General features: G+C 43.7%; 1 protein-coding gene across 29 annotated transcripts in view; it reads left to right on the top strand.

The window, feature by feature from the left end:
* CACNA1C (calcium voltage-gated channel subunit alpha1 C) overlaps nucleotides 1–21379 on the top strand; it is a 734056-nt gene that overhangs the window by 191804 nt on the left and 520873 nt on the right. The gene's annotated exons all lie outside the window — the stretch shown is intronic.

Raw genomic sequence — 21379 nt, 5'->3', positions numbered from 1 at the left:
TCAGCACCATTTATTTGGTTGACAGAATCTTGCCAAAGACGGGGTGGGTGTGGGGAGTGTGGCAGGGGTCTTTGGGCGTGGAGCAGGTGAGGGCCCTGCACACTGGCTCCCCCTTTCTCAGGGATTTGTTGGCAGCTGGGCCAAGGGCAGAGGGCCCCACAGAAGTGGGGGGGGGTGCGAAGATCAGCTGCCACTCCCTGCTTCATCACTGTGCTGAGGGCTGGCCCACAGGGCTGGTGTTGCTGTGAAAGGCGCCCAGCCTGGCATGTCAACTCTCCCCACAATTCAGACCTTATTGCACGGCTTCATGGCAGCAGAGATAAATGCTCGGACGAGGCAAATGAATCCAGAGAGAATAGGAGCCTCAAACTGTGAAAAATGATGGAGACTATGGCCTACTTTCTTGCCTTGTAAAAGTCACTAGCACTTTCCTGGGGTTCAGCCAAGCTGCTCCGTGTGGGGAGTGCTCCGTGTAGGGAGCAGGGCTGTAGATAGAGATGTGTGAGCCCTGTTGGGCAAAATGAAGGGCGCCGTGGCCTCCAGTGGTTCCAGCTTTTTGAGTCCAGACCAAAGAAAGCCAAGCTGGCAACTCTATAGAAAACTTGACCTCTTTGCTGACTCAGGGGGTGGAAATGGTTTTGGGGATTTTGTTTTGTTTTGAAGGGGTGATGTTTGGAAGCTGAGGCTCTGGAGAAAGACATCCTGACCTTCCTGGGGGACTTAAACCTATGACCACCGACCTTGGTACTTAGTTGTTTTCTGTTTGTTTTGGCGGGTTCTATTTTTGTATTTGCAACCAGATTGTAAGGTTGCTGGCATCCATTTATTTACCAGTAAGCCTCAGTCTTCTTGTCTTTAAAATGGAGATAATGATGCCCATTTTGCAGGTGCACTGTGAGTATTAGGGGATCACTCCTCAGTTTTGGTTTCACAACCTTCCATCCACATTTTCCCCTTCCCGTGCGCTCTTAGAAAGGATCTTACTTCCAAAGAACAGTACTCCCTAAGTGAGAGAGATGGCCACTTTCTTAAAGAGCTTGGCAAGCATCTGAGAACTACTCCCTCCCATTGAGGACCCCTTGTTTCTGGCTCTGAGGAGCAGATCGTGAGCCCATCTGTTCAGCTGAGATGAGGATGCTGATTTTACCTCCATAGGGAGACAAGCCCCACCCAGTTGGCTTTCTATATGGAGGCTGGGAGTGCACGACAAAGTTGGAGGAAATAAACAGGAAAATTCACAGACGTATGTGGTTCATTCTTATCCACAAAACAAAAAGGTAAAGGAAAAGCAATGCTTTTGAGGTACATTAACTCTGTCCATTGGATGTCCCTGGGTATAACTAGTTAGAATACTACTCATCCAATAAGGAGACCTAGAAATGGGATGGGAAGAGGGATGGAAGAGCTCTCAACTAATAGTAGAGGAGTAAACAAGAGGACTGAGGGCAGAAATTACCTCCCTAACAAAGAAAGTTAGAAGTGATGGATACAGAACCCCTAGCACAGAGCCTGGCCCGTGGGGAGGGGGCTTCCCAAAGGGTAACTGCTTTTATTAGTGGTGGCTTTGCCATTCTGAGTTGATGTCCATGTTGTAAACACAGAACTTTGTTGAGATGGAATTGTCTCCTCAGTCTGCTTTTGTGGATTCCTTCACTGAGAACCAACCCAAAGCAAATAGCCCTCTTCGTCATCCTCATTTAAACTAGAATAATTTCTGTCCCTCATTTGTGCATATGTCTGGAAAACCCGTGGATATGCCTTCCCTGTTTAAAATATGACCATTGAAATGTGTATGCTTTAAAATTTATAATGTATTTTTTCATATGTTACTTGCACCTCATAATGGCCTTATCAAGGGTAGGCAGTATGCGTGTCCTCACTTTAACGATAAAGAAGCTGGTGCCGAAGTGGCTCAGGCACCATGCCAAGTTCACACACTGAGTAAATGGCTGAGCAGGACAGGAGTCTTTGCACTTCACATCCTGTGCTCCTTTCTGTAATCCGTAATGTTTGTTCTGCCTGCTGTCCATAGTCAGGTAACAAGACTGGTCACTTTTCTTGATGGGAGGCATCTTGTGTAGCCTTTTCTGTTTTTCAAAGAAGGAAAATGGCTTTCAGCTTGTGGTGAAGGTTCTCAGAAAAATGGGATCCAGAAATGTCTTCGAGCCTGGTCCAGGTGCCAGAAGAGTTTGGCAAGTGAGTTTACCACTGCTGAGTCAGGCCCTGGTCCCCCTCCCCCAGGATTCGGATCGATGTTGCAATGACTCTGGCGGCTCTGTGCATTTCCCTTGGCCTCTAAGGCATTCCAGTGATGATGATGGCTTGTCAGGGTCATGGCCCTAGTACAAAGCAAGGCTATTTGTGGCTTATCGAAAACATAACTGGAGCCACCTGCATGCGAAGCTGGCTTCTCAGTCTCTGGGGCCTGCAACTCAGCTGAAGTAAAATGTTCATATCAATCTGTATAGCAGATATCAAAAGTCACATATTTTTCAAGTTTGCCTGAGTAATTGGAAAACCAAGTTGTCAGCTACCCTGCCATATTGGACCAAGCTGCTCAGTTTCTTATCCTATCCGAATACTCATCCAGGGCCTGCAATGTCCCTCTTCCCTCTCTTTGTCTCTCTATATCCTGCTTGCTTTCAAGACCCTACTTCCCCCATGGAGTCTCCATTCCAGAATGCACATGACCCTGTTGTTTGTTGCTCAAGCTGATGCTTTACCAAATATCCTCTTGCACTGTTTCATGATTGCTTTCTGCACAGTTACTCTGGCTGCATTCTTTGCAGTCAGACACTAGGTCTGCCTTGTCTCTCTTCTTTCTGAAAGTGTCTGAGTGTGCTGGGCACACGTGAATGCTGACAGATTCATTTGATGAAATATAGTGGATGCTTATAGAAAAAGCAGAGACCTGGGAATCTGGAGACATGGTTTTGTCACCTGGGATGAATCCTTTCACCTCTCTGGGTTGCAGTTTTTATCTCTAAAATGAAAGAGTTGAACTGGATGATCTCTAAGGTTTATGGCAAATCTAAAGTTCTAGGACTACTTGTGGGTTAATCAAGAGAGATTCTCATTGCTTTTACCTGCCTGTATGCATTCTCCATTGCAACCTGTTAAGGTGTCCTTCGCTTATCACCTGCAATTATGATTTGGCTGCATGTAACTTAAAAAAGAATTATCGTCCTCTCTCAGAGAGAGGTCATAGATGAGAATGAGGAAATATTGAGGAGTATTTAGAAGCAGATGGCTCTCACTCCTGGGTTTAAATCACAGTCCCATCATTTACTAGTTGTGCGATCTTGAGCAGGTTACCTCATTAAATGCCACATATCATATCAGAAGTACAGAGTTAATAATACTGGTTTCACAGGATGATTGAGGAATAAGTGAAATAAAGCATATGTTGTGCATACACGGTGTAGGTACTCAATAAATAGTGGTGGCCATAATAATTGGTGTAATTGGGAAGCAAAAGGGTGTGTCTTCTAATCCTTCGGTGAGCATTTTCTGATTTGTAAATTCTTCGTTGTATTTTAAGAAAATGCCTTTATCATTTTAATAAGCAGTGTAATGTTTGAGGAAAATCATTTCAGTTCTAATAAGAAGACTAGCAGTACTAATTATGAACATGATAGCATTTTAACAGAGTTCCATAATTTATGGAATTGGGAGAGAGACTTACAAAAACATGGGTTGACTCTCTGGAGTTTCAGATTTCTAGTGAGTGATTCAAATGAACTCGTCTTGCTTCCTGCCAGTGCAAATAAATCAAGTGTAAATCTTTGCTTTTTAACCAAATTGTGAAAAATGGAACAAGTATAATGATAAGAAACTGTTTTAATGAGCCACTTTATTCTTGAGGTGATTTTCTAAGGAGAGACTCTAATTTGTCCCTGAACTACCAAAAGCAATAGACCCATTGCTGTATTTGCTTTTTCAAATTTTTTCCCCAGCTGCTCTGGGTTTAAGTGACTGAAGTTTCTCAAGTCTTAAAGTTGGAGGGTGGCTCAGTGCTCTAAGCAGTGGAGACTAAAAAAGGATTTTGGGTGTAAATCAAAATTTTCTAACTGCCTTGCTCTGAGATATTGGGAAAGTCACTTAAAGACCTTGGATATCTCAATCTTACGTGCAAAAATGGCATGACGGCATGATGAACATAACCTGGCTTTAGAGAGTGTTAGTGAGGAAATAAGATGTTAGAAAATCCTTTTCTGCTTAAATGGAAAAATGTATGTTGAGTGAATATTACCTTTCAGGTAACTTTTGGACAAAGTCCACGTCTGTGTGTGTGTGTGTGTGTGTGTGTGTGTGTGTGAGCCTGAAGTTCAAGTATTTGTAAAGATTTCCAGCACACAATTTCTTTAAGAAACAGTGACTAGGGTTTTGATCAAAATAATGCTTTTCTTCAGTGGTGGGTGAGCAAGATTTAGGACTTGCCGATCTCCCATGTCTTATCTTGACAATTTATGTTTTAACTGACTTTCAACATTGACTCTGAGTCAGAAAGAATTCCAGAAGATAACAAGATAAAGGAGAACCAGAAAGCCAATTTTTAATAAATACTCAGAGTAAAAAGAAATAATCAAAATGGCATACATTGTAGAGGGCATGTGGTGTATGAAGAAATAGCTTTGGATAAAAGAGGATAGGATGAAACTTCAAAGTGTCTTCTGCATGTTAATCCCATTAGTGTTCCAGTGATTTCTCAGAGATGGATTGTCTCTGGGGAACTGTGTTACATCAGCCCTCAAACTGTTTTTACAATCCCATTAGGCCCAGCAAACAGTCTCTACTGTTGGGACAATGGGATTTTGTGCCATGTTTACCCATATTCCTTCAGCTTGTCCCCCATCCTTCGCAGTCCCAGACAGGAGCAGAGAGATGCCTCCACTCTCAGTAGTGAATATGTGGGATTCCCACTCACAACCCTTTGAGTGGACAAAAGAAACTCAAACAGATGGGGAGGCAGCATCTGCCCAGGTTATTTTTAGGTTGGCTGATCAATTCTTCATGTGGCTTTTGATGTTTATTTAGATTTTAGATTTTATGGGTAGTTACAGTGTCCCCATTCAAAATGCCTCTTTAGCCATCAGGGAAATTAAAATCAAAACCACATTGAGATACCACCTTACGCCAGTTAGAATGGCAAAAATGGACAAGGCAGGAAACAACAAATGTTGGAGAGGATGTGGAGAAAGGGGATCCCTCTTACACTGTTGGTGGGAATGCAAGTTGGTACAGCCACTTTGGAAAACAGTGTGGAGGTCCCTTGAAAAGTTAAAAATTGAGCTACCCTATGATCCAGCAATTGCACTACTGGGTATTTACCCCAAAGATACAGATGTAGTGAAGAGAAGGGCCATATGCACCCCAATGTTCATAGCAGCATTGTCCACAATAGCTAAATTGTGGAAGGAGCCAAGATGCCCTTCAACAGATGACTGTATTAAGAAGATGTGGTCCATATATACAATGGAATATTACTCAGCCATCAAATGAATGATTACACAACATTTGCAGCAACATGGACAGGACTGGAGGAGATTATGCTAAGTGAAATAAGTCAAGCAGAGAAAGACAATTATCATATGGTTTCACTAATTTATGGAACATAAGAAATAGGAAGATCGGTAGGAGAAGGGAGGGAAGAATGAAGGAGGGGTAAACAGAAGAGAGAATGAACCATGAGAGACTGTGGACTCTAGGAAACAAACTGAGGGCTTCGGAGGGGAGGGGGTGGGGGATTGGGATAGGCTGGTGATGGGTATTAAGGAGGGCACATATTACATGGTGCACTCGGTGTTATACGCAAATAATGAATGATGGAACATTACATTGAAAACTAAGGATATACTGTATGGTGACTAACATAACATAATAAAAAATTATTATTAAAAAATGCCTCTTTATATTAGATGTGAGATGCCTAAGGAGTGTCAGAAATGAGGGGAAAAAACTGCTTCTCTTGAAGTCTCTCTCTTTGTCTAGTTTGGTGGGCAAAGGAGTTTGCCAGTTGTGAACTTATAAATAACCTCAGAGTTTCAGTTTTGTTAAATGTAAAATGGCAATAATAATAATAATGCCTTCCTCATAAGGGATTAGGAGAATTAAATGGGTTAGGTATCTGGTAAATGTTTAACACTGTGCCTGCCTGGTGCTATGGAAGGCACCCGATAAATGTTAGCTAAAATTATGTTAATTGTTCTAAGGGGAAGGGTTGGTAGGCATGTTGGGAATTGATATTAAGAAGGAATAAGACCCATATTTGGGGAAAGTGGGGATTGAGGAGACTAGTCAGCAGGATTTTGAATATGGGAATATGCAGGATGTGAGCACATGTGATTTCTTGCCACAAGAACCACCTACATTAGACATAGTAAGAGAAAAGGACCCATGCAGTTTTAAGACAGTATAAGCATAGTACAAAGGGGCTACCCATGAGTCAATGATACTCAAGCTTTTAACACCACCCTCTGTCACTGTATTCATTGCTTCATTCATTGATCCTGCATTTATCACCCAACCTGTGCTGTGCACCAATGGTATAGATAAAAACAATCCACTCCTTATCCTTAAGAAAGCTGAAGGAGGAGGCGGGCAAGTTACCAGACAATTAGACAAGTTCTTGAGTGATCAGGAAGAATGAGGTATACTGGGAAGGCTTCTTGGAGGACTTGGTACCTGAGATTAGATGAGTAAGAGTTATCTAGCAGTGGGAGAAGAGTTTTTCAGGTAGAGGTTGCTGTATGTGCAGGTGCATAGATGACAGGGCACTGTGTGTGACACATCCTGTCTGCTAATTCCAACATCTGAGTCATCTCAAGGCTCTTCTCCATCGATTGCCTGTTCTCTTAAGTATGGACTGGATTTTCATGTATCTAGAAATTTTGGATTATATTCTGGACATTGTCAATAATACAGTGTAGGGCCCGTGGATTCTATTTGTTCCTCTGAAGAATGTTGATTTTTTATTTTAGCATGTATTGAATTTGACTGAATTCAAACATCAAACTCCATTTCCCCTGTAGTGGACAGAAACTGAAATCTCTGATCAACTCTATTAATCTTGGCTGGGTTGTTTAGAATCTGTCCAATGCATGTGTAGCTTAGGAATCAGGTAGAGATTTGGATGGAGTTTATATGCAGAATTTAGAGTTCGCTTCTGAGGCTGTCTCCTTTCTGGGCTTTCTTCTCTTATTTTTCAGCTGCCTCAAATTCAGTTTTCCGATTCTGCAGGTTTCTATCTGGTTTGTAGCCACTTAACAGGGTGCTTATTGGGGCTCTCACTCAAGCAAAAAGTTGCAAAACCCAGAAAACTTGTCCAGGCTCCCTTTACCTAGTTTCTGCCTGCTTTTGGTTGCCCTGTAGTGCACACAAATAGTTATTTTTGAGTTTTTATTAGGTAATAGTTATGTAGAGAGAATTGGTCCAATATAAGCTACTTAACATATTAGAAGCAAAACATTCACATGGATATTTCAAGAACTTCAAATTGTTCAATATGGTTAGAGGGGAATGTGTGTGTGTGTGTGTGTGTGTGTGTGTGTGTGTGTGTGTGTGTGTGTTGTAGGGGACTGGAGGGATATGCAGTTTGGAGAAAGGCAGAGGCCAGGTTATCAAGAGCCTTGTGTTTTACAGTAAGGAATTTGGGCTTTATCCTGAAGGAGAGCTTTAACTAGAAGAGTAAAATGATCAGAATTGTGTCTCAGACACATGGCTTGGCATCTCTATAAAGGATGAGCTAGAAGAGGTAGAAAGATAGTTAGGAGGCTGATGGGTAAAACAGAGTTCAGTTTTCTCCTTTGTAAGTTGAGGGATTGAGCTAGCTGATCATTAATGTCTTTTATGGCTTTAATATTATAATTTTCCCGCTAATGCCCTTACTTGGCCTTATTGGAGCTGGGGGTTCCTGTGAATCTGTGTTTTGTAGAGCACTGTACACAGCCCTTTGAGCCCAGACTTCAGATGATACCAACAGAGAAAAATATACTTGGTGGTGTTCTAAGGTTTATGAATATACATTAAGGCAATGGGGGCACAAAGCAACACACATGAATATACCACAGGTGCTTAACAACCTTTGAATTTCTCTGGTTCTCCCTTTAGACCACCTATATCATAACAGGTATTTGGTTATTCTGTATTATCTTAAATGGCCTACTATTGATCTGACTTTGACATTTTTAGTTCTCAAAGAGAAGGAGATGGGCCTATTAAGAACCAATGATATGGACAGATTGCAGTAGGGGTACCAAAAATGGGAAGGGTGGGAAAATATTCTATTATACCTTTCTGAGAGTCTCAGGAGATACTGATTGTAGTATGATGGGCATGTTGATTTCATTCTGAACCAATAAGAAGGTGAGGCATCCCTGAGCCTCAGAATGTTCTATATCTTCTAATGTTTCCTAGAGAGCAAAGAGCTCCTTTGTGTCAGACTGTGGATGACATGCTGAAAAGCAACCTCTGCCCTTGCTCAGGAGGGCAGTCCAGAGTCCAGTAGTTCACCTTCATCATGACACATTTTTATGTGCTTTGCCTCAGTAGGAGCCCAGGCCTTTTTTCTTAAAACTAACTGAGTATACCATCTTCGGTAAATTAATTCTACATTCAGTTCATGAAATATCAGGTTTTAGGAGTTACAGAGGAAGCAATGTAATTCTTTCATGCTGTTTCTTGCATGTAAACAAGGTTTTCCTCTTAGAATTACAAGACCTGGTGTGGAGATTGGAGAATTACCTTCCTGGATTTTTACTTTGATGAATGTCATTTTACTGAGAGTTGACTAAATGATATTGTCTTATATGGCTCAAAAATTTTTCTCTGATCTGTTCCCAGTCTGGAGCGTACGAGTGCATCAGTTCAGATATTTACTAGACACCTGGGGTTGGCCTGGGAGTATTATAGTGATTAAGATGCAGTCCTTGTCCTCAGAGAGACCCTAGCTAAGTATCTGCCATGGCCCCTCGTTGGCTGCTTGGCTTTCCACTCTGCAAACTGAGCTAATGAACATGGCGTGCCTTTCCATGGTGGTTCTTTTCTATCACACTGTGGCCACTGAATTGGATTTGGTGAAAATATCAGGAAGTGAGATAGTGTGCTCTTGACAGAGATGTTCAAGTTTGGTCACACTTGACATTTTGCCAGCTTCTATTTTATCAGTTCTAGTGTAATTGGGCCTGGATTTGAGGGTGCTGTGAGGCCTGTGCCAAGTTCATTTCCTACTTCCTTGCCTTTGCACTTAAAGTTTCTGCCATTGGTGTAACTCAGTGACAGTATCATCGGTTATCCCATGAGTTATCATGGGTGAAGGCATTGCCTGTAGAATTCTTTTGGTAAACGTCCCTTATATTGGAAGAAGTGGATTGAGGAAGCATTTTGACTTATTTATGATGTTCCGTCTGAGAACTATGGATGGCAGAAGTGGGAGGTGGGGATGAGTTTCAGGGGTTGAGAGAAAGTGATTCAAAAGAGCGTGGAATAGGCAGAAATAGGAACTCTCCCCTGTTGCAGTTTTGGCAGCTTCTATGCCTGTTTCTTTTTTTTAACTTTTATCCCTAGCACATAATAGATGCTCAGACAATGAAATCTCAGGCCCAGCGTTGGCTGGCAGTTAGATCTGTGAATCTCAGCCCTGATTTAAGTTTAGTCAGAACTGAATCATTAAAAGGTTCTTTGCATGTTCAGATAGTGGGATTTTTACTCAGTCTCATTCATTTCAATGTGGCTTCAACATGACCAGGTCTGTGAGGAAGGAGGCATCCCTCCCAATATGGGGATAAGTCCTCTGCTCTGAGTTACCTACTGATTTAGATCAGACACTCGTTTTTAGAAGGAAAAGTCTATTTTAGAGCAGGGGGGGAGAGAGCTTAGGCATGACCTGAGGGAAGGAGAGGGGCCAGGCTGTCCTGCCACTTCATGTATGGTTGACTCAGCCAAGTTTGATTGCAGGGTTGGGTCTTGGCCGAGGATGGAGAGTATCCACTAATGAGGCAAGTGGCTTCAAGAAGATCAAAATAATTAGTCAGTTTTCACTGCTGTAGTGAGTCACCATCTTAAAGACGTTATGTTCCAACTAAAGAGTTAGGAAGCTGAGGTAGAAGACGCCTAGTTCCTATTCCCCGGGGAATGCGAAGTGTGTCTGAGAAGCCCGAGGGCTGGTGGAGAATGGAAGGGGACTCCAGTTCTTTTCTGCTGCCTGTGCTTTTGCTTCCTTCTTCTTGCCTTCAGTGGGAAGGAATGTGAGAGGAACAGTGTATTAGAGGCTGAGGTGGGTTGGAATGGACCCACTGGGGGCACATGAGTGGTCTAGCAGAAAGGAGTGCAGCTAACACTGCTACTCAGGCCACTGGAGGCTGCAGAGATCTCGCCAGGCCTGCAGGGGCTCCTGAGGGGTATTTTGGTGGGCCTGGCTTTCCAACTCACACTGTTTGAGAGGGATCAGTGTTCCTCTTGGAGGCGGGCGGTGGGGGGAGGGCCGATGGTGTCTGCATCTGGAACTCTCCATCTGTGTGACTCATGCAGCCTGTAGAATGCCCTGTGGCAGGGAAAGACAGCTCGCACCCTGTGGTTAGTTTACAGTACATGGCTTTCCAAGTACTGGGCTGGACTGCTGAGAAGTCTTTTCCCTGGGGTATCCCCAGATAGGTGAGAGGGATGTCGGTCTGGGAAGCTGATTGTCATATCCTCTAAAAGCCAGGCAAGAGCAGTATGATCTGTCAGGGTAGTGAGTTCTGTAGCTGTTTGGCCAGAGTTAGAGGTATGTGCAGAGAACAGAACTTTCCTTGGAGCTGAGCAAGTTGGCGCCCTTAGAGACTGAACCCTTTGTTTTCAAGAGTCCCCCGTGCCAGCCAACTTGCGAATGGGAGGCCGAGGTGAGACAGGGTGCAGTGTACGGCACATCACCGTTGCAGGAAGGACAGGTCGAAATGCACGTCCTCCTCCCATCACAGAGTGACGGGTACCCTGCACAGAAAGTCAAAAAGAGTCTAGCAGAAGAACTCAGACAGTGGGGGCTCTGTTCAGGATAAATGACCTTCAGGACATCACTTAAACTTTCTGAACCTTCTTTCCACCCCTCCTCCTGTCCCTCCCTTTCTTTTGAGTGCCTACTAGGGGTTGTAAGTGCTAAAGATGCAGCGGAAAATAATAGAACAAGGCTGGCATTCTAGTAGGAGAAAGAGATAAATGAGGTAAACAACTAAATAAGTAAGACTATTTCAAACACTAGTAAATGCTTTGGAAAAAAAATAAGGTGATGGGATGGACAGTGCTGGGGGAATGTAGCTATTTTTGGGGGGTAGCACAGAAGGCCTCCCTGGGGTCATGCTATTTGGGCTCTGACCGATGGCAAGGGGCTCTTTATTCATAGGTCTGGGAGAAAGGCCATTATAAAGAGAAGGAACAGCAAACACAATGGCCCCGAGATGGGAAGACCAGGAGGCAGATGACCACTATGCCCTTCGTGGGCGCAGAGCCTGGTCTCTGAATCCCACTGTGAGGGGAAGCTCATCTGCAATTACTGTGAGCAAGAAATAAACTTCTATTGTGTTGAGCCACCTACATGTTGGTGTGTATTGGTTACAGCAATTAGTGCCCCCCTAACGAATACAGTATAAACCTTTGCATCTAGTGGTGCAGAGGACCTGAAGCAAAGGTGGAATCTGAGCACAGAAAGGAAAGCCAATTATCACCTCGGCAACAGGAGAGTGCTTACCTCTCTCTCCTTGGAGTCTGAGCCAGAGGCTCTGTCTTGCTCTAATGTCAATTCAAAAGGCAGCATTTCCAGACTCCTGTCACGTCACCAGGAGCTCTTGGTCCTCTAATTAAGCAATAATGTGCTTGTCCAATAAGTGCCATATGGTTGCAATGAATCAAGACCAAATTATCATAGCTTTAAAAATTAATATTATTAATGTTGATAATAAAAATCTCACAATTTTATGTCATGTTTTCTTCTGAAGAGCTCAAAATGCAAGTATTAAAATATATGTCCAAATATCCTACCAACTATGCCTTAGGAAAAAATGAAGACCAGGGAAAAGTTGGGAAAATGACTTTATACTTTTAAATAAGGTTCAATTCTTTCACCTGTCTTTATCTCTAACCTAGTAAAGATAGCTAATCTTTCCTAGCAATAAACCAGAATAGTGTGATAGAATTAGGGAAATAGAATTAGGGATTATCTTAACGTCGCAGTAAGGAGACAGAGCACAAATAAGGGGCTGGAGTTAATTAGATAATACCAAATGTCAAGACTGGAGAAAACCAGAGTAAACTTGCCCTGATGAACCTGGTCTGTGGAGAGAGGTTGTGGAATCTGGACAGGGAACATGGGAACGGGAGCTGGCCTGCTTTGCCCCGCGCCTCACTGGCCTGGAAGTGGCAGGTGACTGCAGAGTTGATGAGGAGCCAAGAGAGGGATTTATCAGGAAGCACTGAGTTCTGAGTAGCTGGCATACTTGAGGACAGGAGACTGGCCTCCATCTAAGAGAGAGAGCAGGGCTTACCATAAAGAAGGTAAATGATGGATTGACAGTGTGCCCAGGGATGTCTCTTACTTAGGAGAGACAAAAGAAAAGTATGAGTTTTTGTGTTTGGCTCTAACCCAGATCCATTTCTTCATTGAACTCAGAGTTGCTGTGGGATAACCCAGGAGAGTTGGGGAAGAGTGGGCATTTACATCTGAGGGGGTAGTTAGGAAAGAGTTATGAGCCACAGAATTTAAAAGAATTGCCAGGGACACCATGGAGACCATTACTTGGTCAGTCCTTCATTTCTGGAAAGGCCCATCACCATAAATAAAAATTCATTAACCTTTTATTCAATGGATATTAACTAATTGGCTATATGTGCTTTTCCTACCCTGGAGGAGCTTATAATGAAGATGATCATATAACTTATTATCCAAACAAGGACACATTTAAGAAAGAAAGGGGGCATTATTAATAACTGTATGGGGACAAGAGGCACACACAAAGAGTGGCCCCGCCAAACTGGAACATACGGAGGAGACCCGACTTAAGAGCTATCACTCCATTCACACGTAGGCACAATGAGACGCCTGCTCCACGGGCTGTGAATGTTTCTACCCATGTCCGCATCTCCTTACTGTTAGGACTCAGCTGGAACCCTACCCCTAATGCGCACCACCACTCCAGCCACTGATTAGGTTTGTGACCTCGGGCAGATTCCTTAACCAGTACTCACATTCTGCCTGTTAAATGGGGATAGCAAGAGTACCTGCCTTGCAGAGTTGTAGTGAAGATGAACGAGTTAATATAGATTGACACTAGAATGGTGCCTGACAGAAAGTAAGCACCACATACATCATGGTCCTCATGACTGGCTCTGTGACAGCAGCTAACTTACCCAGTCTCTCTGCACTTAAATTTGCTCGTGTAGGAAACAGGGACAGGAATACCTACCTTTTATGGGCTTGGAATTCAATAAAATGTAGCCCCCCTTCCTCCTTACAATCAGCAGCAGACATCAAAGGGTGAGTTTTAATACTTTCCACACTAGTTCACAGATTTATTACATAATATATTTAGATGTAGTTGAAGAACATTTACTGAATGGACAGGGGAGTTTCCCAGGGGGAAGGAAGCAGATAGGGAGAGGGGTGTATGGCCTTACATGGAAAAGGTAAGCAGGAATCCAGATAAACAGATGGCTAATCTTCTTAGCACTCTCCGACAAGAGAGAAGACTCTGGAAGTTGCAAGACGGTCTGGACTTTGTCTCAGGATAAAAGCCAGAGGGGCTATCTTTAAACTAGGGAGGCAAGGCACTGGGGTACATCTAAAGTCAGAACATGAACAGCTCTTTTGCTTCTAGTATTTGACCTCCATCCAGAGCTGATGGGATGCACAGAACTATTCTAGGGACTTTGAATTCTTAAATTTTTTTTTACTTCATTAAGTTCATCTATAAAATAGCAACTTTTATTTTTTAGAAATGGCTTTATAATGGAAAATTTCAAATATAATCAAAGAGACTTGTATAATCAGTTCCCATATACGCATCTCCCAGCTCCAGCTCCACAGTTATCAGCACTTGCCAAGTTAGTTTTATCTGTTTCCCTTAAGGCATTTTTTCTGAGATACTTGAAAGCAAATTTGTCATTATATACAGATGGTCCTTGACTTATGATGGTTTGACTTGTAATTTTTCAACTTTACGACAGTGCAAAAGTGCTGCGGAATCAGTAGAAACTGTACATCAGATTTGGAATTTGGATCTTTTCCCAGGCTAGTGATATGAGGTTGATACTCTCCCATGATGTGGGGCAGCAGCAGTGAGCCTCAGCTCTCAGTCAGCCCTGTGATCACAGGCTCAACCACTGATCCATTTACAATCATTCTGTACCCATACAACCATGCTGGTTTTCACTTTCAGTCTACTGTTCAATATATTACATGATATAGTCAATAATTTACTATAAAATAGGCTTTGCATTAGGTAATTTTGCCCAGCTATAGGCCAGGTGGGCTAGGCTAGGCTATAAGGTTTGGTAGGTTACGTATAGCAAATGCATTTTCGACTTACGATATTTTCAACTTCCAGGTTTATTAGGACGTAACCTTATCATAAGTTGAGGAAGGTCTACAATTTCACCTTTAAATACTTCAGTGTGTATCTTCTACAAAGACTTAAAGAAAAACCCAATGGCTGTATCACCCCAGACAACAATAACACCAACAAAACTCACTCAGTAAATCCTTGATATCATCTAATACTCAGTTCATATTTAAATTCCCCTTATTATCACAAAAAAAAAATCTGTTGACAGTTGGTTTGAATCAGGATCCTTATAAGGTCCACATGTTACATTGGCTAAATCTCTTATCAAAAATTGTCCCCTCTCCCCTTTTGAATGTCATTTGTTTGTTGAAGAAACTGGGTCAGTTGTCCTGTAGAATGTCCCACATTTTGATTTGGCTGGCTACTTCCTCATTTTGTCATTTAATTTGTTCCTTTATCCTCCTTATTTCCTGTAACCTAGAAGCGAGATTCACGCTCCATTTGTTTTGAAGGGAGGGCCAAGGGTATTCTTGTTGGGGCTCTATACTTCCTGTTGTAGTACATCAGCAATCACTTTTAGGGATGCTGGAACTGGTGAGGGGGCTCAGAGATTGATGGTCAGATGACTTCCTCCATTACAGAGCTCCCCACCAGCCTTCTACCTGGTGGTTTTAGCTTCCAGTGATGAGTGTTGCCCATACCTGTTATTTCATTAGGACTTGTGAAATGTCCATTTTGGATTCCATCATTCCTTTTGCATTTAGTAGTTGGAAGCCTTTTATAAAGAACTATGCTCCCCCATCATTTATTTGGTTTTCCTGAAATACAGTTTGACAGGAAAAGCAGGACAAGTGCTTTCCTATCATTTGTCAATTTTCAGAATAATGAGTTGGTGCCCTAACAAAGGAGGATAGATCTTTCATTCATTAATTAAACAAATATTTATTGAGTTCCTATTATATGTTGAGCATTGTTCTAACTCCTGATGGTTCAGCAGTGAACAAAACAGAGAAACATCTTTGCTTTCTTGGAATTTACATTCTGGTGGGAGAAGACAAACATTTAACAAACCAGTAAGTTGATTTATTGTGTTAGGTGATAACAAGGGCTATGGAGAAAAATAAAGCAGGACAGGGGTATAGGGAGTGCTGGAGGGGATGGGAGTTGGGTTTGCAATTTTAAATAGGGTCAGGAAGGCTCACAGGAAGGCAACATTTAAACAAAAACTTGACAACAGTGAAAAAAATGAGCCATCTACATGTTGGAGAGAAACATTCCAGGCAGAGGGGCTTGAGGTGGGAGCATGTCTACGGTGTTTAAGGAATAGCAAAGAGGCCAGTGTGACTGGTGTGGAGTGAATGAGGGGAGGTTAGTAAGAGATGATGTCAGAGAGGTGGGAGTGGGGGCTGACCACACAGAACCTTGTAGACCATTTTAAGAATGTTGGTTTTTCTCTTGAATGAGCTGGGCAGCTGCTGAAGGATTTTGAGCAGAGGCATATGATGTGACTCCTGGTGGAATAGTAGGGTGAGGGTAGAACTGAGTTTAGGCTTAAAAGTAGAAGGTTTCTTTCCTTGTCAGCTGGTACTGGCAAGGGGGACACGAGGTGTTTCATCTGTTTGGAGGGGATGCATCTGGGTAGTGGTTGGACTACAGGAAATGCTGCCTCTTAAATTATCCTTTTAAATTTGCAGGCTTAGCATTTTCCTTGGCACTGCTGAGCACTTCATAACATAAAATCCCAGGGCAGACACCTTCCTCCCCCAGACTCCACACAGAACGACTGTATGTCCATCATCCCAGAGAAATCGAATTCCATCCCATTCTAAAATTATGATATGTGGGGAAAAATGCCACTAGGTGACCCATCTCCTTTTATTCTTGGTTACAAGTCTGTTGGAACATTTTCACCATCCCCAAGGAATTGGTGTTGGCTAACAGTGGGGGTGTCTGATTATTCTAGAGCTAGGTCCACATTTTTGGTGGCGTAGACCATCCATCTATTCAGGGTCACCCCTTTAAGCCTGGAGAAGGGTGGCCTCACTAAGAGGCACCTGACAACTTTGGCTACATATCAGCTGGGCACCCTTTACCATCCAGAGTTCGCAGTCAGCGTGGAGCACACCTTTTCATCCCTGCAGCCTGCTCAGCATCCAGAGAGGCTTTTCGTGGATGAGCATCTGTCTTTGCCTGTAACTCCCGCCTGTCGTAGGCTGTGAGGAATTTCTGGGTGCTTAGCAACCAGGAGAAGATACATACAAGCAGCCTGAATGCCTGTCAAGAAGCTGTTCCCTCTCTCATCTTCTCCTCTGGGGTTGTGTGAGCAATGAAAGCAGCCACAGAGACAACTCAACGTCAACTTAAACCGTGATTTTTTTAATTAAAAAAATTTTAAACTGAATCTAGTTCAGTCACATCTGGCCTCAAAGAAAGCTTGCAAGCATCCCTTCTCATCATTCTCTGTCATCATTTCAGGTGGTTCTCTGTAACCCTCTGAGATTTTTGTTCACAGGCCTACCCACCAAGGGAAGTGAGGAGGTGGGAAGAGGCCAGGCCTCTCCGCACTGCAAGGCTCCTCAAGCTGCAGGGTCTGCTGAGAAGAAAGAAGGACATAATGAGAGGAGCAGATTCTCCAATGAAGGGACGTCGTCACTTGCAATGGGCTCTCTGCTTCTTACTGAAGGGAGAATTGTTTGCTGGGGGGAGTGGCAAACATTTCAGATGAACGACAGTCCTTGGTAGCAGCCAATATCCAGCAATGTGACAGGACAGGAAATGGAGCCCTCATACCAGGAGGCTTCTTGGGGAGTCAGGGGCCGGTGGGAAGGGAAGGGAATGCCTCGCAGTTTATATCTGCAAGGGGTCAGGCACTGGTAGGTGTTACTCTTATAAAATACCTGTAGGAGGCATGAGCCTTGCTTTTTGCACAGACGAGTCTAACTCGGAACTGATGCTCCATTGTGAGATGATGTCCTGCAGACAAGCCAGGTCCACACGGGCTTAATAAAGGATCCAAGCAGTTGTCTTGTGGTGTCAAGACATCCGTGTCTGGGGAGCTGGATACTAAGACCTGGAGTTTGACACCCTTCCAGGTTGTCACAAAAGGCTGTGAGCATGTCTCAGCTCCCAGAAAATACTCTTCTTTCCTGGTCCCTGGGCAGACTCGGCAACTTTCTTCACGATCTGATTCTCACCACGGTGCCTTTGGGGCTGCTTGAGTACCAGATTTTTGGACCCATGGGTGTGCTCTTTTTTCCAGATGAATTACACAGGCCCTGAGAGGAAAACAAAAAGATAGAAGTGATGGGGGTCTTTTCTGCACTCAGAACCACCTAAAGCTTGTTTAATGAATTAATTCATTAAACAGTCATTAAAATGAATGTTTGAAGACTTGAAGTCCAAAGTCTTTTCTTACGATCTGAGTCTCCTCTTGCTTCTCCAGGTGTTCGTGGTCTTTAGGGGCATGGGGGTATAGCACAGAAGTCAGTGGGCGATGTGTTGCCAAAGACCAAGTGTTCCTTGGGCTTACTGATGGTAGGTTAGTGAACTGGTGGTTTGGGCTAGATTTTTTACCCAGTGAGCTATCTGACGAAGGGAAAAAACACAAACTTATCAGTGAAGTTGGCACCTTGGACCCATAAACTCTTTAAGGTTAGAAGGGCCTCTGAGGTCATCCAGCCCATTGCCCCATTGAATGCTTAATTAATACTTGATGCAAAAACTCTGGGCTCTGCATTCCAAAGGTTGACCCAGGCCCATAGTGTTGGTTTAGAATATTATCATAATTAATGGAACGCTGCTAGAATATTGGCTCCAGACCTGAATTCACAAATCAGAAGAGATTCAGGAATAAAAACATCCAAAGGAAGCAACAGACATTAGTAAATTTGGGACGTAGACAGAATGAGCAAAGAGTAAGTCAGTAGGTTCAAAAGGAACGATCAGAGTTTTATAATAATGATCACAAAGGAGTATTCAGTAAATAAAAGCATCCTTGTTCCACACTTACTTGATGTGAGTCTTCTTTCAGAAAGAGGTCTTGCCTTCCTGCCTTTGGTTTCTTCACCCTCTGAACCATTGGACACACCACTGCTAGACTGATCTCCCCCGAGAGTCTACTTCCTCTGTAATCCTCCTCTGCAATGAAGGAAACTTTCATAGTTTCTCTTTGTCTAACTGGAGAAAGTTAGAGCTTTCTACACTCGATCATCAAGGCTCTGCCCTTCTTTCTCCATCCTTTGTTGTAAGCTTTTGTTTTGGGCATTACCTCCTGAACAGGCCTTACTTGGAGTCTTTGCTCATGCTTGCTGAAATGGGGAGCACAACTTCTAGTGCCTGTAACTTCCATTATTATCTACCATGAGATTGAGTACATGGTGGAGGTATGAACGAATAAATGAAGCTTATATTCTAGGTAAACAAACATACAGGTGTAAGTACAAACCCATGTGTCTGCACACACAGAAACACCCCATACTCCTAAGCATAGCTGGAGATAACTCCTGGCATCCCTCTTTTCTGGCACCTGGTAAAGGCGAAGGGCCTAGAGAAGTATAAGCATCAACCTAAAGAGAGAGCATTAAGATACAGAAGCTCAGTTCTTGTTTCTCCCTGGAGTTAGCATCTGCTAGGAAGCCCAGCAGGCCTGAGTACTGGCAAGCCTGGCATGAAGCCCTTCTCCTTTCAGAGGAAGCGAAATGTCCTGGCAGGATGAGTCAGTGGGAGAATGGAACCAGAGAGTGAGTCACTTTGGGAGGAGAGGCTAAAGGATCTTCTCTGCTCAAAGATATTTTAGTCTTGGTAGGTTTTTCCCATTTCTCTTGTTTAGGTATAAGTTTGGGACATGTGACTGCAGTGGCTAAGTTCTCAGATGTAATGCAGAAAGCGTTCCCCTGTATGTCCAGAATATTGCATACGGAACATTTTTGCAGCAAAGCGAGGGGTTAAGAAGACTGGCTTTGGAGCCGGGCAAACTGGGTCCTAATCACAGCACTTCCCAGAAGCAGATGGGGACCTTGAGTGGGTGCTTGAGTCTCTTGAAGCCTAGTTTTTGTTATTTTTTAAATGAAGGTTTTCATGAGTGTCAAATGAGATCACACATTCATTCACTCCACAAGTATTTGGGTACCTAATATGTTTCTGGTACATTGCTGGGTGCAGAGCACATGGAGGTGAATGCTGTGGGCTTGGACCCTGCCCTTTGGGGTCCAAGATGCTGGCTCGGAGGGCCCCTGGGATGAGAACCATTCATGTAGGACCTATAGACAGAAAGTGCTCAGCGAAGACAGTGATTACAATGATCATTACTATCTCTCTGGTTTCCTGTAAACCAGTGCATCTCTTTGCACCTCAGTTTCTTCTTTAAAATGTGGACCTGAATTAATCTCAAAGGGGAAGACCCCCAGCCTCTCATCTTAAGCTGAAGCTTTGGAGCTCATGCTTTATTATTTAGAGTCTGTGAAATACAAATGGAGGGGCCGCTGGAAGGGGTGGCATGCAGGCCTTCCGTATGGGGATTGAATTAAGATCAACATGATCACAATAGACTGGCATGGTGAGCTGAAGCAAATGGGAAAGTGTTGGGGTCTGATATTAGGCGCTCAAGCTCAGTTGTTCAAAGACACAATCAGGGGGAGCAGACTCGAGAACAGGGCCCACGAAAACGCTCCGGGTGTGTATTTTATTCTTGTATGACTGGGGCTGCTGAAACTATGGCACCATCCCAAGCTGCATTCATATAGATGGATAGCGTTTAGGGTGTAGGCTGGGGGAAGAAGAAGACCAGCGAAAGCTAATATTTTAGAGTTACTGTAGGCCGAGAGACCTACATACATATCACTTAATTACAGCTTGTCAGATCCCCACAGTAACCCCACAGGGTCAGTTTTGTTGTTACTATCACTTTATAGATGTGAACACTGAAGCCCAGGTAACGATTACAAGGGACGCTTTGCCCAGGGCCCATAACGAACAGCCGTAGGACCGAGGCCAGAAGATGTATTGTCAGGGGTTCACGCAGAGAGGGAGTAAATTGACTGTGGGTTACCTGTTGGTGTAGAACTCAGACAGTGGGTGGATGCTATGGGCTCAGCAAAGAGCTGTTTAGGAAGAGAACACATCAAGAGGTCCCATGTTCCCCATCCTTATAAGCATTCAAGCAGAGGCTGGAAGACTATCCGTGATGTTGGAGAGGGAGTTTTGGCATTGGGAGGTGCTGGCCAGGTGACCTGTGAGTTTCTGTCTACAGAAAAGTAACCATGATGGAACCGTGTAATCTTTCATGACCTCTCCAGCAAGAACCACTATAACGTCATGTGAGCGGTGAGGTAGTAGGGGAAAGCGAACCTGAGTGTGGGTGTGACCTGTATGGAGGCAGGGCATGCTGCAATGATGGGATCTGTACTCCTGGGGGTGCAGGTCCTCAAGGGTTTCCTTTGCTCCTGCTCCTGCCAGTCCTTCTCCCACCAGCACCCCCCCACCCCTGCCCCAGCCTTCCCCATGTCTTTCTCCTCTTTCCTCCTACACCACCTGAAATCGAAACCCATTCACATTGGTGAAGATTTCAGTCCTTTGCCTATTGGAGAGCCATGTGTGTGTGTGTGGGGGGAGTCATTGTCATCATATTGAGGGCACAAAATCTGAGGTCATTCTGGGGAGGTGGCTTCTCTAGTGGAGTGTTTAGAGGGAGAAGTGGTCAGCTGAACTGCATACTCCCTCCTCCCTCCTTTTCTTTGTTTAGTGTATACAGGAAATACTTGTCTCATGTCTCCTATGGGCCAGAATGGTGCTGGGACTGGAGATTCAAAGTTGACTCAGGTGTGCCCTCATGTTTCCTCCATGCAGGGAAACAG

Source organism: Ursus americanus, chromosome 25 (assembly GCF_024610735.1).
Source record: "Ursus americanus isolate L20-20 chromosome 25, mUrsAme1.1.p, whole genome shotgun sequence".
In the NCBI taxonomy this organism is placed as follows: domain Eukaryota; kingdom Metazoa; phylum Chordata; class Mammalia; order Carnivora; family Ursidae; genus Ursus; species Ursus americanus.
This window is presented reverse-complemented; position numbering and strand designations above follow the sequence as displayed.